This window comes from Ambystoma mexicanum, chromosome 3q (assembly GCF_040938575.1).
Source record: "Ambystoma mexicanum isolate Mex_15411 chromosome 3q, UKY_AmexF1_1, whole genome shotgun sequence".
NCBI lineage: Eukaryota > Metazoa > Chordata > Amphibia > Caudata > Ambystomatidae > Ambystoma > Ambystoma mexicanum.
Genome location: NC_090926.1, coordinates 560,976,978 through 560,996,367, shown reverse-complemented (window position 1 = coordinate 560,996,367; position 19,390 = coordinate 560,976,978). Strand labels below are relative to the sequence as shown.

The 19,390-nt window shown below is 46.2% G+C and overlaps 1 protein-coding gene across 3 annotated transcripts in view; it reads right to left on the bottom strand.

Annotated features, from left to right (window-relative positions):
- GABRP (gamma-aminobutyric acid type A receptor subunit pi) overlaps positions 1–18,699 on the bottom strand; it is a 271,746-nt gene extending 253,047 nt beyond the window's left edge. For 2 of the 3 annotated variants that reach the window (XM_069654329.1, XM_069654331.1), the window contains exon 1: positions 18,563–18,668. The gene's annotated coding sequence lies outside the window, so the exon portion shown is untranslated. Of the gene's footprint in view, positions 1–18,562 lie in introns of all 3 variants that reach the window. The other variant, XM_069654330.1, reaches the window with a different exon arrangement.
- Between the last annotated feature and the right edge of the window lie 691 nt (positions 18,700–19,390).

The window sequence follows — 19,390 nt, the reverse complement described above, 5'->3', positions numbered from 1 at the left end:
CAGGCCATTTTTGATTCAGTGTTTAAATGCTTGCCATTCATGTGAAAGGGACCTCTGTTTGGGGCCTTTAAATACACCCCACAGTACACCAACCACTTGAGGACTTACATTATGCATTTAAAGTGTATCATTTCCTCCTTATGATTAAATTGTATACATCTGATGTATGCAAAGAAGTACACAGGTAGGTTCCAGCGCTTGTAAATCAATCCATCCATCCACCCATCCATCCCCCATCCATCCACCCATCCAACCATCCATCCAAACATCCATCCATCCATCCATCCATCCATCCATCCATCCATCCATCCATCCACTCTCCCACTCACCCACATCCATCCACCAACACATCGATCCACCCATCTATCCACCCACCCACATCCATCCACCCATCCACATACATCCATCCACTCTCCCACTCACCAACATCCATCCATCCATCCATCCATCCATCCATCCATCCATCCATCCATCCATCCATCCATCCATCCATCCATCCATCCATCCATCCATCCATCCATCCATCCATCCATCCATCCATCCATCCATCCATCCATCCATCCATCCACCCACCCACCCATAGGGGCTCATCCCAGTAAAATAGACCAGCTGCGTGTGTCATCTAAAGATTGCAGGCTTCGTACCAGGCAGGGCTACTCAGCCTGTCATGTCATTCTGTCGCCGCTAAAATATGAAATTATAACACTGGTTATCAAAGCAACAACCGGAAATGTAGATTGTAATGATCCTAATGCGTGTCCCGTTTTCCAGGGACTACACTTCAATGTAAACCCTGGTTCAATACACCCGCTAAGGGGGCTAGTGTACCTGCATGGGACAGGATTCAACCACATTGAGGTAGCTATATTGGAACGAATACCTGTTGCAAACACCTACATGTAATCAGCAGGTCACATATTCAGGGACGTCATTTAGGGGTTCCAAGGGATTGCAACTGCGACCCCGAGGTCTCCCTTGCTACCCCTGTGGTCTCCCTTGCTACCCCTTAAAAAAAACATAATTTTTTGTTTGTTTTGAGGATCCTGGGCGGTGGCCAGCAGCATGTGGCTCTTTGGGCCAGCAGCATGTGGCTCTTTGGGCCAGCAGCATGTGGCTCTTTGTTTCTGGAGTGGATGTTTTTCTGATAGCTATAGCTGTCGAGATAGCTCAGTGTTTTGAGCGCTCACTGCTACAATGTGCATGTGATCTGCAGGTTTGGCTCCTGGCAAGGCCAACTCAGCTTTTCATCCTGATGAGTACCAATACAGGTTGGGTGATATTGTATGCATATATGTTCTATTTGAAGCGCTTAAGCGTAAGTCCTGTATAAATAACACGTGATTATGATTTGGCCTTGGACGTCTGCTTGCATTCACAGTAATTTAGCAAATGGCCTATATGCGCTGATATTAACTATACATATGGGGATCCATTCTTGTATGAAATGTATATCACTTTACAGTGATATCCTAACCATATTTTTCGTAGTGTACGCAGGAACAATGCTAAGTGATGCCACTTCCTGTTTTGTCAAGGGCTGAAAGGTTGTGTTCCATCGCTGCCCGTGATGTCACTTCGGGGTGGTGTCAAATAACGTCACTTCCTGTGATGTCATCAGAGGTCAAGGGTCGTGTGATGTCACTTCCACTACCCCAGGCATTTTGGTGAAATGAGGTCCCTGCACACATTGTAATCCCTGTCATAAAGACCTGATGATGGTTATTATGGCTGCTGCAAATATCCGTGTGCAAACTACATATGACAGGTTTGAATCCAGGTAGGGATGAGTCACATTTTCATTTTTCTGTGGTCAGTAAAATTAGAAACCATTTATTTAAGCACCACGAGACAATGGAGCTCATGGTGCGAGGTAAATACATGTGCAATACAGCTAACCTCTTCTTCCTGTTCCTACCCTTCCTTAAAATAGATTAGTGACTTAATGTACGTTAAGGAATCTGCGTGTGATCTTCTGGTTTCAATGCGAATTAGATAGTTCAATGAGTTAATGTTCATGCTTCAGATATCCCCAGGTCACAGGTTTGCATTTGGGCTGACTCAGCCCTTGGTTGATGACGTGAGTGCTATTGTGTTGAGCAATATTATGTTTAGCAATCTATGGGCCTGGCATTAGCTGCTGTACTTTTGCCACCTATTTTATACTTGAACGCTGCAGTGTCTTCACTGAGATTAGACAGAGACCTTTGATGGACCTCAAATGACAATGAAGTTCGAGTTTTCATGAACCTCTTCACCCAGGGCGAAACTGAAGCAAGAGGGCCCTTGGTGTTCAGCTGCCACCGAGGATGTACTTACAAGTGGGAGATTATTGCAGTCTGTAAAATAGCTCAGTGAGCCGAGTGCCTGCTCTAAAACCTGAATGTCACTTGTTTGAATGTCAGCAGTACCTACACAGACATTAGGCCTTCTGAAAACACGTTTTATTTACTTGACTGATAATGCTATCATTCAAATGCCAAGGGACCAATTATGTTGTATCACAATAGCCTTATAGACTGAGGGAGGGGTCATTATAATGGGATAATGACCCGCCACCAGGTTATAGCCCGAGGTGAAGCGGAGGGCCATACGTTCGGGAAGGGTCATTATCTCTAGCGATAAAGACCTCTCCCGAAGTCTATTAAGATATTAGCACATATTGGTAGTCGAAATACATGTTTTAGAGCTTTGATGCTGAAGTAAAAAAAGACATTAGTTTAATAATGGAAACGTAAATTGACAATCTGAATTAGTAGTTTCAATATTTTATTCATAGTATTTAAATAAGCTTATCCTAAGTATTTCAATTGCAAATGTAGTTAAGCTGGAGTGGGTTTAAAAGGAGCATGCATTGGAGGTTGTGTAAAAGTAAACAGTTTCTCTAAAAGAAAGTGAAAGCATTTTCCCACAATTCAGCTTACTCGTTGGCGATGTTAATGTTAAAGGATATTTGTACCGTGCACTATAACCACCGGAGTGGTTCCCTGGCACTCTGGCAGCTCTGAAAAAAAAGGGAAGGGGGATTGAGTTAGTGGGAATAAGCTGGAAAAGTGCAAGAGAGCAGTGATGTGCTTTTGGCAGCCTCAGCCGGTTGGTCCGTTGGCTGGGCTTGGGGTGTTTTACGGTCGGTAGTTGTCCTGTGCTGTTTTGCAAGTCTATGTGTGATTTATTTTGTTGTTGCATTGTAGTGAAGTTTGTGCGGATTGTTGTGTTTTAGGGTTGTGGTTGTGTTAGGTTAGAGTTTGAGAGGTGTATGCAGAAGGGTGAAATTGTTAGTGAATTGGTTAATTGTCATTGCTGTCCTTGCAATTATGTCTAGGTGTGATGCTTGCTATCATTCACTATTCCATCTGAGTGTGGCACTTGCTAATCTTCAATATCCTATTTAGATGTGAGGCAGGCTAGCGATCACTATGACATCTTAGTGTGGCACGTGTTAACATTCACAGTTTCGTTTAAGTGTGGCGCATTCTAACATTCACATTTCTAACTGGATGTGACGCAGGCTAAAGTTAAGGATTCCATCTAAGTGTGGCACATGCTAACATTCATGATCCTATCTATATGCAACGCAGGCTAAATTTAAGAATTCCATCTAAGTGTGGCACATGCTAGCATTCATAATCCTATCTAGATGCGACACAGGCTAAAGTTAAGAATTCCATCTAAGTGTGGCACATGCTAGCATTCATAATCCTATCTAGATACGACGCAGGTTGAAGTTAAGAATTCCATCTAAGTGTGGCACATGCTAGCATTCAAATTTCTATCTGGATGCGACGCAGGCTAAAGTTAAGAATTCCATCTAAGTGTGGCACATGCTAGCATTCATAATCCTATCTAGATACGACGCAGGTTGAAGTTAAGAATTCCATCTAAGTGTGGCACATGCTAGCATTCAAATTTCTATCTGGATGCGACGCAGGCTAAAGTTAAGAATTCCATCTAAGTGTGGCACATGCTAACATTCATGATCCTATCTAGATATGACGGAGGCTAAAGTTCAGAATTCCATCTAAGTGTGGCACATGCTAACATTCATGATCCTATCTAGATATGACGGAGGCTAAAGTTCAGAATTCGATCTGAGTGAGGCATACGCTAAGGTTCAGAATTCGATCTGAGTGAGGCATACGCTAAGGTTCAGAATTCCATCTGAGTGAGGCACACGCTAAGGTTCAGAATTCCATCTAAGTGTGGGACATGCTAACATTCCTAAACCTATCTAGATGTGACACAGCCTAAAGTTCATAATTTCATCTAAGTGTGGTACATGTTAACATTCATAAACCTGTCTAGATGTGATGCAGGCTAACGTTCATAATTCCATCTGAGTGAGGCACATGCTAATGATCATCATTCCATCTAAGTGTGGCACAAGCTAACATTCATAAACCTATCTAGATGGTGTGCTAAATAGGATGTTGCAGGGAAAAATGGTTCTCTTAGAGAGGAAGTGTCTTGTTGAAAGACATCTTGCCTGGAAATTGCATTATTGTTTCCCTGTCTGCTTTAAAGTCAGAATGTTCAGAATGCAGTCAATAACAGTAGTTATTGACTGTGCTCTGAACATTCTGATAGGCTGAAAGGAGATCAGTAAGGATTTCCATGTGCTAATATTCAGTTATTACATACCAGGGCAAGTCCTTTAGGAGATCATTTTGGAAAGCTGCCCTTAAATTCAGGAGGTCCTCCGAGGTTAGGCTAGACAGGAGACTGTTAATGAAAAGTGCATTTTAATAAAGTGTAACCACTGCAAAGTTTGCAAACCTTTACTTGCCGTCAGAAAAGATGGCGAGGGGTTGACGGTGAACATTCAGAACACGTAATTACAGCATAGGTTGGAAAGAGGAGCACTTACATGGAATCTTGCAAAAACAAGCAGAAGAGGGATGGCACAGACTGAGGAAAGGAAAGCCCTATTTGTGAAAAAAGGCAGAATCAATCGACTTTTGGACCAATGAAAAGTCGAGACATGGGGATGCGATGTTGCAAGAAGTATGGTGAATGTGTAGACAATGAGCACTAAAATCCTCTGATCTAACACTTTTATAAGTATTCACAATAGAGATAAACAAAAGGACTTTGAAAGCTAGCCTACGTAGAGAAGAAAGACGGAGAGGATGGTATAATGGAAGAAGGACAACTTAAAAGGTCTAGCTGCCATTCATCACAGAACTTACAGAAATGTGCTGCTTGTACAACTATTGATGCTTTTTAACAGCTTACTCGAAACAGGGCACATCTGGAGAACTATAGAAAGTCACATCTGATCCTACTTTCACGTTATGCTAGTGAGATTTACAGTGGGCTCTAGTGCCATTTGCGTGGCTTCTAGGCACTCTGATGGAGCTGAAAATGGGTGGGGCTGGTTAAGTTAGTGAAGAGAGAGGGAAAATGCAAGATTGCTTTGCTGCTGTGCTGATGCATGCACACCGGACACTTCCCATGAAGGGCTTGGGGGTCTGTATCTTGGTGTTCTGAGGTCAGGGCATAGAGGCATTGGGCCCGATTCGTGGAATTTATTGCACGGTTGAAAATTACTTTGCGCTGTTGAAAAATAACTTTGCACTGCCGACACAAACCCTGATTCATGGAACTGTATTTTTGCAGTACAAAGTCAGTGCATAGTCATTTTTGCAGTACAAAATGACTTTGCATCTGGAGGGGAACCTTATATGCCCAGGTGCTAGAAAGCATTGGCCAGGGCTGTGCTATTTTATGTTGGGTGTTCTGTTGTTTCATGTCTTTTGAGAAGATTGTCCTATTTCCATGGGTGGGTGGCTTTGTTGGTATGCTTATTGTCTATCTAGTGCAACATACAATGTGAGCCTTTTAACCCAGGAAGCCGTCCGGGCACATCTTGATGGACAGTTTGTTAAGGGGCGCAGGAAATCTCAACGCCACACGTAGGGGAAGCGTGGAAGTTGGCAAATGCAGGATAGCCGGCTTGGGCGGCAAAATCCACGGGTACCCAGTAAATATCCAATACACAAATATTTCGCAACCAATGCATTGCTAATCCATGCATCATAGCTGTGCAAAGGGAAGTCTTGCCAGGCAAGCGCAACGACATTCTTGACTGTGCGAGCTGATAAATGCAATGTTTGTGGTGGAGTGACAGGTGTGATCTGCTTGCATTTTAACAAAGCTAGCGAGGACATGTTGCACGTAAGCAAGTCGAACACCCTCGGGATGATAGCTCAGGGGCAATGTGCTCGCCTTAGAAGTAAGACAACACGGAGCATCACAGGTTTGATCCCCTGGTCCGCGCTTAGAAACCTCTGGTTATTAAGTGCATTATGAATAACCTATCATATCATATCATATCCTTGTGGTAGCAGCTGCGAAGGGGCACAGGACTTGGAATGGCCTCAGTAGTCATCAAGGAGCACCTGTGAAGGGAGACCGTGCACAAGATAAGGAAGGATGTGCAGTAGGCCAACCTTACCTGAGTTCCCAGAGCTACGAAAAGGTCCCTAGTAACCCAACGATTGCTTGACTCCTCAGCACACCCAAAAACACAATAAGGTAGACTTGTAAGGACAGTACACGGAATTCCTGTAAAAAGTCTAAACACACAACCTAACGTGTCACAATGGAGCATGCTTTCAACCTGCACACGATAAAATACAAGGTTCCCGTGGCCAATAAGAAGCTGCCCTTGCATCAAAGGTGCGCGCAATAGGCAATGCGTAAATCACTTTGCAGTGACTATCAACGGCTAGCAGTAGTGTGGCCGCGGGTACGCACCTTCTGGAGTGCGCTCGGCCTTGTCACTGTAGACTTGCAGCTCCTTTTGGAGCTATCTTTGCCCCAAGCACAAATTGGTCCATGAGTGGCCTTCAATAGACCCTGAGGCAGTGGACTGCAATCTGTGGGGCTTGCCCCCCTCGGGGTGGCCCAAAGGATGTCCAAAGGAGGCATGAGAGTTGTCAAAAAACAAGTACGGTGACTGTTTTAAAAAAATAAATATATAAGCAGATATGGCATCTGGGGGGTGCCCGGGAATAATATTTTTACTCAAGGAGGTGTGGAAGGGCAGCTTGAAAAACTTTGAATACCTATGCCCTAAGGAGACGTCAGGTCTAGCGGCCCCTTACATGGATGGGCATGACAGAACCCACCAATCTAGGCCCCATCGGGAAACCTCCATTATTGATTTTTAGGGAGCAAAGGCTGAACTGTCTGTCATCGTCCCTTTTCTCTGTCTCCACTCCTCTAGCCTTGACACTACTGAGACTTATCATCACATCCTGGCCTTGCGGAGACATGCCAGCACCTTGCAACATAACAAAATAAACCCTTGGAGGCAAGTGGCAAAGGGCGTAACTGCAAATGATCAGCAATCACTGTTAAAATGTCAAATAAAAACTAGGTAGATCATGCACAGGTTAGAAAGACTCATTGAGATATTTGACAATGCATATCAACTTTGTATTAAGTGACAGTGTTAAGGAAAGCAGAACAAAAAGAGGTCAGGGCGCCCGCTGCAAGAAAGAACACAGCATGATAACCTGTTCTGGGGGAATGTAACCAGTCCGAGCCCGCAGCCACATGTTTTAGCTCACTGTACCTTTCACAAAGGAGGAATATCCATTTGCATATCAGTCTTTGTCCCGGCCACTTGAGCAGCCAGCACTGACATGCCTGGCATCCTCCTTTGAACAAGAGTACCAAAAGCAACCCCAGAAACGCGTTTTGGCCTAGTCAGGCCTCATCAAGGAGGTGGAGCTGTACCTCCCTGAGCACAGTGAGCAAGGGGTCCTTGCTGGGATAACCCTAGGTAACCTGGGGTGACCAACTCAAAGTTCCTTTTAGATTAAAAAATAGACACAGAAAGAACACAGCATGATAACCTATTTTTTGGGAATGCACCCACTCATCGTCCGGAGCCACATGCTCACTGTACCTTTCACAGAGAGGCAAAGCTCCACCTCACTGATGAGGCCCGACTATGCCAATGGATATTCCTCCTTTGTGTAAGGTACAGCGAGCTAAAATGTGACTGCAGACTCTTGAGTGGGCACCTTCCCATAAAGCAGGTCATTAGGCGGTGTTCGTTCTCGAAGATGGGCGCCCGTACCTCTTTTTTAAGGAAAGCAGAGCAAACGCCTCCCCTATGAATCGGCCTTTTGCTCGGTTGCTTGCCCTGTTTTTAACCTCCAGTCTTTGGAAGACTAATATTCAGATACATGTAGGGCAGTTGCAAATAATGGAAGCCTAGGTTAGACAAGGGCCCTAGGAATTTCTGGGATGTTTTCAAGATGAACTCAACATCCCTGAGTATGTTCTAATATATAGGTCATTGGATATCATCCGCGACAAAGAAACTAAGGGCCTTTAAAGAGCATGGTGGTATTTAAATACCGCCAAACTGAAATGCTGTTATTTTATGAGGGAAACCTGCAGTAAGGGGATGGGTCCGCATGATTCAGAATCATGTGGACCCTTCAGTTCTTACACATTTAGGACTCCCATATGACTCCATTGGGGATCAACTATTATCACATACATTACTGCATGTAGTATTTGTAATGTATGGAAGACATTTTCTTCACACAAAACCAGACTATTTTTAACAAGCACCCATTTGAAATTCTAAATTTGGTGGTTCAGTAAAAGTGGTGGTAATCCCATTACCAGAACTTTTTTTTGCTGCAGTTAATGAGGCCCAGAGAATCGATTTCTACTCCTAGGAAATGTTTGTTGACAACCTGATGAAATTATGAGCACAATGTTTCCACTATTATACTATTATACTATTCATAGAAGAGCAAAGCGGACATCACTGAGTGTAATATGCCTCAAGGTATGTTCCTAAAAGAGAAGAGCGAGGACATCAGTGCGTGCAATATGTCACGAGGCACGGTCTCGGTGAGTGCAGACAGAGGACCTCACTGAGTGTAACGTGCCACAAGGTATGCTCCTGGAAGGGCAGATAGACGCATCACTGAGTGTAACATGCCACAAGGCACACTCCATGCGCAGATAAAGGACATCGCAGAGTGTAATATGCTCCAAGACACATTACTAGAAGAGCCTACAGTGGATATCACTGAGTGTAATATGCCTCGAGGTATGCTCCTAAAAGAGAAGAGCGAGGACATCAGTGCGTGCAATATGTCACGAGGCACAGTCTAGGTGAGTGTAGACAGCGGACATCACTGAGTGTAACGTGCCTCAAGGTATGCTCCTGGAAGGGCAGATAGACGCATCACTGAGTGTAACATGCCACAAGGCACACTCCACGCGCAGATAGAGGACATCACAGAGTGTAATATGCCTCGAGGTATGCTCCTGGAAGAGCAGACAGGACATCACTGAGTGTAATATGCCTCAAGATATGCTCCAAGAAGAGCAGACATAGGACATCAGTGAGTGTAATATGCCTCAAGGTATGCTCCCAGAAGAGCAGACAGATGACGTGACTGATTGTAATATGCCTCAAGTATGCTCCTGGAAGAGCAGACAGTGAACTTCAACTTGCGCGGGCCATGTGGTTTAGAATAAGTGGTCGCTTGCAGATAGGTTTCTGCTCTCCAATTGTGCAAAAAATAAACATACTCCCATAAATAGGTCATAATCAACGAATAACTGTGAACTGAAAAAGAAAATAAATTCAAAAGAGGGTTATCTGAAACGTAATCACAGATTTGAATGTGTGTTTTAGTGGCAGCTGTAATTCTGGTAACATTTCACTCTGTGTGATGCTCTGGCGGCAGGTATTATTATGTCACAACTCAAGTGTAAGAAAGGAATGGAATTTACGCATTTTTGCTATGAAGCAATTTTGCTTGCGGTGGGCGCCGTATAAATCTCCAACACATGAATAAATAATGCTTTTGGCATTGGGGTACTACAATAACCATCAAATACGGGAGCCAAAAGGAGCAAAGAGGGAGTGTCATTTCCGGCATGCCACATTGCCACAGTGAGGTATGTGTGCACCGGAAAGGATGAAAGGGCACGGGCACGGAGAATATGGTAACCGCAGAAGTCGCAGGTGGCACATTGCCACTGCGTGGCATGTGTGCACCTTTAAGGATTAAACGGCACGGGCATGCAGAATATGGTAGCCGCAGAAGCCGCAAGTGGCACATTGCCACAGTGTGGTATGTGTGCACCGGAAAGGATGAAAGGGCACGGGCATGGAGAATATGGTAACTGCACAAGCCGCAGGTGGCACATTGCCACAGTGAGGTATGTGTGCACGTGCACCGGAAAGGATAAAAGGGCACGGGCATGGAGAATATGGTAACTGCAGAAGCCGCAGGTGGCACATTGCCACAGTGAGGTATGTGTGCACCGGAAAGGATGAAAGGGCACGGGCATGGAGAATATGGTAACTGCAGAAGCCGCAGGTGGCACATTGCCACAGTGAGGTATGTGTGCACCGGAAAGGATGAAAGGGCACGGGCATGGAGAATATGGTAACTTCAGAAGCCGCAGGTGGCACATTGCCACAGTGAGGTATGTTTGAACCGGTTAGGATGAAAGGGCACGGGCATGGAGAATATGGTAACTGCAGAAGCCGCAGGTGGCACATTGCCACAGTGTGGCATGTGTGCACCGGTAAGGATGAAAGGGCACGGGCATGGAGAATATGGTAACTGCAGAAGCCGCAGGCGGCACATTGCCACAGTGTGGCATGTGTGCACCGGTAAGGATGAAAGGGCACGGGCATGGAGAATATGGTAGCCGCAGAAGCCGCAGGCGGCACCTTGCCACAGTGAGGTATGTGTGCACCAGAAAGGATGAAAGGGCACGGGCATGGAGAATATGGTAACTTCAGAAGCCGCAGGTGGCACATTGCCACAGTGAGGTATGTTTGAACCGGTAAGGATGAAAGGGCACGGGCATGGAGAATATGGTAACTGCAGAAGCCGCAGGTGGCACATTGCCACAGTGTGGCATGTGTGCACCGGTAAGGATGAAAGGGCACGGGCATAGAGAATATGGTAACTGCAGAAGCCGCAGGCGGCACATTGCCACAGTGTGGCATGTGTGCACCGGTAAGGATGAAAGGGCACGGGCATGGAGAATATGGTAGCCGCAGAAGCCGCAGGCGGCACATTGCCACAGTGAGGTATGTGTGCACCGGAAAGGATGAAAGGGCACGGGCATGGAGAATATGGTAACCGCAGAAGCCGCAGGTGGCACATTGCCACAGTGAGATATGTGTGCACCGGAAAGGATGAAAGGGCACGGGCATGGAGAATATGGTAACTGCAGAAGCCGCAGGGGGCACATTGCCACAGTGTGGAATGTGTGCACCGGTAAGGATGAAAGGGCACGGGCATCGAGAATATGATAGCCGCAGAAGCCGCAGGCGGCACATTGCCACAGTGAGGTATGTGTGCACCAGAAAGGATGAAAGGGCACGGGCATGGAGAATATGGTAACTTCAGAAGCCGCAGGTGGCACATTGCCACAGTGAGGTATGTTTGAACCGGTAAGGATGAAAGGGCACGGGCATGGAGAATATGGTAACTGCAGAAGCCGCAGGTGGCACATTGCCACAGTGTGGCATGTGTGCACCGGTAAGGATGAAAGGGCACGGGCATGGAGAATATGGTAGCCGCAGAAGCCGCAGGCGGCACATTGCCACAGTGAGGTATGTGTGCACCGGAAAGGATGAAAGGGCACGGGCATGGAGAATATGGTAACCGCAGAAGCCGCAGGTGGCACATTGCCACAGTGAGATATGTGTGCACCAGAAAGGATGAAAGGGCACGGGCATGGAGAATATGGTAACTGCAGAAGCCGCAGGCGGCACATTGCCACAGTGTGGAATGTGTGCACCGGTAAGGATGAAAGGGCACGGGCATCGAGAATATGATAGCCGCAGAAGCCGCAGGCGGCACATTGCCACAGTGAGGTATGTGTGCACCGGAAAGATTGAAAGGGCAGGGGCATGAAGAATATGGTAACCGCAGAAGCCACAGGCGGCACATTGCCACAGTGAGGTATGTGTGCACCGGAAAGGATGAAAGGGCACGGGCATGGAGAATATGTAACTGCAGAAGCCACAGGTGGCACATTGCCACAGTGAGGTATGTGTGCACCGGAAAGGATGAAAGGGCACGGGTATGGAGAATATGGTAACTGCAGAAGCCGCAGGTGGCACATTGCCACAGTGTGGCATGTGTGCACCGGTAAGGATGAAAGGGCACGGGCATAGAGAATATGGTAACTGCAGAAGCCGCAGGCGGCACATTGCCACAGTGTGGCATGTGTGCACCGGTAAGGATGAAAGGGCACGGGCATGGAGAATATGGTAGCCGCAGAAGCCACAGGCGGCACATTGCCACAGTGAGGTATGTGTGCAACGGAAAGGATGAAAGGGCACGGGCATGGAGAATATGGTAACCGCAGAAGCCGCAGGTGGCACATTGCCACAGTGAGATATGTGTGCACCGGAAAGGATGAAAGGGCACGGGCATGGAGAATATGGTAACTGCAGAAGCCGCAGGCGGCACATTGCCACAGTGTGGAATGTGTGCACCGGTAAGGATGAAAGGGCACGGGCATGGAGAATATGGTAACTGCAGAAGCCGCAGGCGGCACATTGCCACAGTGTGGCATGTGTGCACCGGTAAGGATGAAAGGGCACGGGCATGGAGAATATGGTAGCCGCAGAAGCCGCAGGCGGCACATTGCCACAGTGAGGTATGTGTGCACCGGAAAGGATGAAAGGGCACGGGCATGGAGAATATGGTAACCGCAGAAGCTGCAGGTGGCACATTGCCACAGTGAGATATGTGTGCACCGGAAAGGATGAAAGGGCACGGGCATGGAGAATATGGTAACTGCAGAAGCCGCAGGCGGCACATTGCCACAGTGTGGAATGTGTGCACCGGTAAGGATGAAAGGGCACGGGCATCGAGAATATGATAGCCGCAGAAGCCGCAGGCGGCACAATATCACAGTGAGGTATGTGTGCACCGGAAAGATTGAAAGGGCAGGGGCATGAAGAATATGGTAACCGCAGAAGCCACAGGCGGCACATTGCCACAGTGAGGTATGTGTGCACCGGAAAGGATGAAAGGGCACAGGCATGGAGAATATGTAACTGCAGAAGCCACAGGTGGCACATTGCCACAGTGAGGTATGTGTGCACCGGAAAGGATGAAAGGGCACGGGCATGGAGAATATGGTAACTGCAGAAGCCGCAGGCGGCACATTGCCACAGTGTGGAATGTGTGCACCGGTAAGGATGAAAGGGCACGGGCATCGAGAATATGATAGCCGCAGAAGCCGCAGGCGGCACATTGCCACAGTGAGGTATGTGTGCACCGGAAAGATTGAAAGGGCAGGGGCATGAAGAATATGGTAACCGCAGAAGCCACAGGCGGCACATTGCCACAGTGAGGTATGTGTGCACCGGAAAGGATGAAAGGGCACAGGCATGGAGAATATGTAACTGCAGAAGCCGCAGGTGGCACATTGCCACAGTGAGGTATGTGCGCACTGGAAAGGATCGGAAAGGATGAAAGGGCACGGGCATGGAGAATATGGTAACCGCAGAAGCCGCAGGTGGCACATTGCCAAAGTGAGGTATGTGCGCACCGGAAAGGATGAAAGGGCACAGGCATGGAGAATATGGTAACCGCAGTAGCCGCACGTTCAAGCTTCATAGCCCAAGCAAACCCATCACACTGCCCTATCGTTCAAGGTTCATAACCCTATGCGAACACATCCACTGCCCTGTCTGTCAAGGTTCATAACCCTATGCAAACCCCTCACAGTGCCCTGTCGTTCAAGGTTCATAACCCTATGCGGTCAAGGTTCATAACCCTATGCAAACCCCACACACTGCACTGTCGTTCAAGGTTCATAACCCTATGCGGTTAAGGTTCATCACCCCATGCAAACCCTTCACAGTGCTCTGTTGTTCAAGGTTCATAACTCTATGCAAACCCCTCACACTGCCCTGTCGTTCAAGGTTCATAATCCTATGCAAACACATCCACCGCCCTGTCGGTCAAGGTTCATAACCCTAAGCAAACCCCTCACACCATCCTGTCGTTCAAGATTCATAACCTTATGCAAACACATCCACTGCATGTTGGTTGAGGTTCATAAACCGTTGCAAACCCCTTACACTTCTCTGTCATTCAAGGTGCTTGTGGTGAATCTCCTCCATAGGTAAGCTGTGTTTCTCCATGATACCTGTCCCATGGCACAGTTTGTTATTTACTAATTAGATAATTTTTCTCTTAGTACTCCCCTAAATATTCTCCTTTTTTCCTTATCCACAGCACTCCATGAACTATTATCATACAGTCCCCCGTACTGATGAAGGCCGTGTTAGATATGAGGCTCATTTAGCCCACTAAGACGGCTGAAACACCTGGTGTAGACGCACCCTTTTTTTAAAAAAAATTACAGTGTTTTGTCACTATTCTCGGAATGAACTTTGTCATTTTTGTTGTCAATGTCTTTGTAAAATGTTCAATAGTTTCTATGTATGACACTGTCCATCAAGCCATGGCAGTGAAGGCTTTAATTTCTGCTCCAGTACACAAGAAAATGGATTAACCATTGTTGATGCTTTTTGTTCTTGTGCATGATATCCTGTATGATTATGAGAAATGATGTGTCATTTTGAGTAGTGTATTTGAATAATTAAATATAAAAAAACAAGCAATTACCCTGGGTACTACATACTGAGCATTGTGGATATATTTTTTTGGTCTATTACCATAGGAAAAAGCGGCAGTACCAAAGGGAATTCCTCTTGAACTATTCAATTGTATCTTTGTTGCATGAGTAGCCCTCCTGGACAGAATATGGTCCATACCAGGAGCGCAAATATTTAGAAACCTATGCAAACCCATCCACTGCCCTGTCTTTCAAGGTTTATAACCCTATAAAAATCCATCACACCATCTGGTCGTTCAAGATTCATAACCTTATGCAAAAACATCCACTGCCCTATCGGTCAAGCTTCATAACCCGATGCAAACCCCTCACAATGCCCTGATGTTCAAGGTTAATAACCCTATCCAAACACATCCACCGCCCTGTCGTTGAAGGTTCATAACCCTATGCAAACCCCTCACACTACCCTGTCATTAAAGGTTCAAAACCCTATGCAAACACATCCACTGGCCTGTCATTCAAGGTTAGTAACCCTAGGCACATCTATCCCACAGTTCTGTCGTTCACAGTTCATAGTCCTATACAAACACATCCACTGCCCTGTCATTCAAGGTTCATAACCCTATGAAAATCCATCACACCACCCTGTTGTTCAAGATTTATAACCTTATGCAAACACATCCACTGCCCTGTCAGTCAAGGTTCATAACCATTTGCAACCCCCTCACACTTCCCTGTCATTCAAGGTTCATATCCCTTTGCAAACCCCTCACACTGCCCAGTCATTCACGGTTCATAACCCTTTGCAAACACATCCACCACCCTGTCGTTCAAGGTTCATAACCTTATGCAAACACATCCACCTCCCTGTCGTTCAAGGTTAATAACCCTATCCAAGCACATCCACTGCCCTGTCGTTCAAGGTTCATAACCCTATGCAAACCCCTCACACTACCCTGTCATTCAAGGTTCAAAACGGTTCATAGTGATAATACCGAATAAAAAAAACTCAAAAACAAAAATCTCGAAAAGAAAAGGCCGAAAAAAAAAATATTGAATTTTTTTTCGAAATGGGGGGGTTCCCCCCAACCCCCTTTTTTTCTATTTTTTTTTATTTTAACCCTTTTTTTTACTTACCTGACCCCAAAAACACATATAAATAAATAAATAAATAAATAATTCGATATTTTTTTTTTCGAGATTTTGTTTTCGAGATTTTTGTCATTCGGTATTATGTTTTCGGCCTTTTGACTGACCACTGTTCAAAACCCTATGCAAACACATCCACTGGCCTGTCATTCAAGGTTCGTGATCCTAGGGACATCTATCCCACAGTTCTGTCGTTCATGGTTCATAGCCCTATGCAAACACATCCACTGCCCTGTCATTCAAGGTTCATAACCCTATGAAAATCCATCACACCACCCTGTCAAGGTTCATAACCGTTTGCAACCCCCTCACACTGCCCTGTTGTTCAAGGTTCATATCCCTTTGCAAACCCCTCACACAGCCCAGTCGTTCAAGGTTCATAACCCTGTGCAAACACATCCACCGCCCTGTTGTTAAAGGTTCATAACCTTATGCAAACACATCCACCTCTGTGTCGTTCAAGGTTCATAACTCTTTGCAACCCCCTCACACTGCCCTGTCGTTCAAGGTTCATAACCCTTTGCAAACACAACCACTGCCCTGTCGTTCAAGGTTCATAATCCTATGCAAACACACCCACATTCCTGTCATTCAAGGTTAATTACTCGAGGCAAATCTATCCCACTGTCTTGTCATTCAAGGTTCATAACCCTATGCAAACCCCTCGCACTGCCCAGTCGTTCACGGTTCATAACCCTTTGCAAACACATCCACCACCCTGTCGTTCAAGGTTAATAACCCTATCCAAGCACATCCACTGCCCTGTCGTTCAAGGTTGATAACCCTATGCAAACCCCTCACACTACCCTGTCATTCAAGGTTCAAAACCCTATGCAAACACATCCACTGGCCTGTCATTCAAGGTTCATAACCCTATGAAAATCCATCACACCACCCTGTCGTTTAAGATTTATAACCTTATGCAAACACATCCACTGCCCTGTCAGTCAAGGTTCATAACCGTTTGCAACCCCCTCACACTGCCCTGTTGTTCAAGGTTCATATCCCTTTGCAAACCCTTCACACAGGCCAGTCGTTCAAGGTTCATAACCCTGTGCAAACACATCCACCGCCTGTTGTTCAAGGTTCATAACCTTATGCAAACACATCCACCTCTGTGTCGTTCAAGGTTCATAACTCTTTGCAACCCCCTCACACTGCCCTGTCGTTCAAGGTTCATAACCCTTTGCAAACACATCCACTGCCCTGTCGTTCAAGGTTCATAACCCTATGCAAACACATCTACCTCCCTGTCGTTCAATGTTCATAACCCTTTGCAACCCTCTCACAATGCCCTGTCGTTCAAGGTTCATAATCCTATGCAAACACACCCACATTCCTGTCATTCAAGGTTCATAACTCGAGGCAAATCTATCCCACTGTCTTGTCATTCAAGGTTCATAACCCTATGCAAACACATCCACTGCCCTGTCGTTCAAGGTTCTTAACCCTATGCAAATCCATCACACCATCCTGTCGTTCAAGATTCATAACCCTATGCAAACCCCTCACACTGCTCTGTTGTTCAAGGTTCATAACCCTATGCAAACACATCCACTGCCCTGTCGTTCAAGGTTCTTAACCCTATGCAAATCCATCACACCATCCTGTCGTTCAAGATTCATAACCCTATGCAAACCCCTCACACTGCTCTGTTGTTCAAGATTCATAACCCTATGCAAACACATCCACTGCCCTGTTGTTCAAGGTTCTTAACCCTATGCAAATCCATCACACCATCCTGTCGTTCAAGATTCATAACCCTATGCAAACCCCTCACACTGCTCTGTTGTTCAAGGTTCATAACACTATGCAAAAACATCCACCGCCCTGTCATTCAAGGTTAATAACCCGAGGCAAATCCAATGGTCGAAGTGGGCGGGAGCAGTTGGGAATGGTGCTCCTCTACTTCTTTTAATTAAGGGTTACAGTTCCTACACTTTCATTTAAAAAACAAACAGTTCCGGAATGGTTTCGTTTTAAAATAAAAGTATAGGAAGAAGTTGAAACGTTCACTTTTAGTGCATTGCACTGAGCGTTTCCCTAAACAGCAGGAGCATGTGTTTCGGTGTTTGTATTGTGTGTGGGAGAGGCGTGGTGATGGGGTTTGTGGGGCGAGGTGCACATCAGCACGTCACTGCCCTGTCGTTCCTGGGCAAGGTTTCAATGTGTGAACATGTTTTACTGTATTCATGGGATCCCACCTACCACTAAAGTTGTCCCAGCACCTGACCAAAATATCGTGTGACTTTGGACTTAATATGTATCTATATGAAAAAAAGAACCCTGTAAAGTGCATTGCCCCAGTTCCAGGTCACCCCCTGCCCATCACGTGTGGTTTCTCCACTCCACCATTCTCTTCTATGTACTGCGCCTCATGTTTCAGATACGCTTGCCACAATGTTTGTTCTCTGTATTTGCGCTCTCCTGCTAAGAGCGACCACACTAACCATGCTGCCCGCAAATCCCTGTTTGACAAATGGGGATTTGCGGCCAGAATGGCGCGCAAATCCCGGGTTTAAACGCAAATAATTCCATAAAGCAGGGCCTAAATCAATCACCACAAACAAAGCAATGCTTTTTTTAAAAACAATATGGCGCTTTTACCACCAATAAAGGAACATCAGCAATTTCTGAACATATAAAATAAAAACATGTTTAGAGTAATATGCATATATTTTCTAAAACTGTCCTCGTTTGTCTCTCTAAACCAAGCTAGCATGTCCTTTTTTGATCCTCTCTGGACCTCGACCTCTTTTTACTTGGTAGGAATTTCTGGCATGTATTCTTAGCCAGTGGCACTCACCTGGCCCGCGCACTGAGGAACTCTGCCAGGTAGATGCTGCGCGCCCGGTGCCTTTCAGAGACGCCCTGAGCAGGTTCCACTCTCCCTTGCTGTTGGCACTGCCGCAGAAGCGCTGCACCCCTTTCTCTTATTGCCACCCACCTGCTAACCACAGCTCTGGCTCCTCCCTCGCCAGCTGATTTCCCTGCCCTCAGTTATGTATCCCAGAGCAGTGGGGTTGGGCCATCTCCCTCTTTTTGATTGTTCTGCGGTTAGTTTTCATCACTCTTTGTCAACTGCTCACTGTGTCTTTCAAACCTGTTGGCAGGGATTGGTTTCCTGGTGTGTTCACACGAGGGCTATTGTTCATAGGGCATTCATCCTTTTCACGTACGAGCGGAACCGGCTTGGATTCCTGATCTGCGAAGGTACTTTGGGTACATTCTTTTTCAGGAGTGAAAAGAATGCTCTGTTTTGAAATTTTTTCAATCGCCATATGACAGCAGCGTGTAACATGCAGCTCTCCAGATGCTTTCGACTGCGACTCCCATGATCCCTCATCCTTGACTATACTGGCTAGGGATGACGAAAGCTGTCGTCCTGGAATCCAAACTTTGTATACCTCTGCCAAATGGTTAAGTTCAGTGATGAAGATTGTCAAGCACCCAAATCATTGATTTGGGCCCAGGGGCTTGTCCAGATATGATATGATAGTTTATTTATTAAGCATGGACCCAGAGATCGAACCTGTGTTGCTTCGTGTCATCTTGCTTCCAAGGCGAGCACGTTGCCCCTGAGCTATCCTCCCGAGGAGTCTAGTTTCAAAGTTCTGTCCATCAGCAGACACTT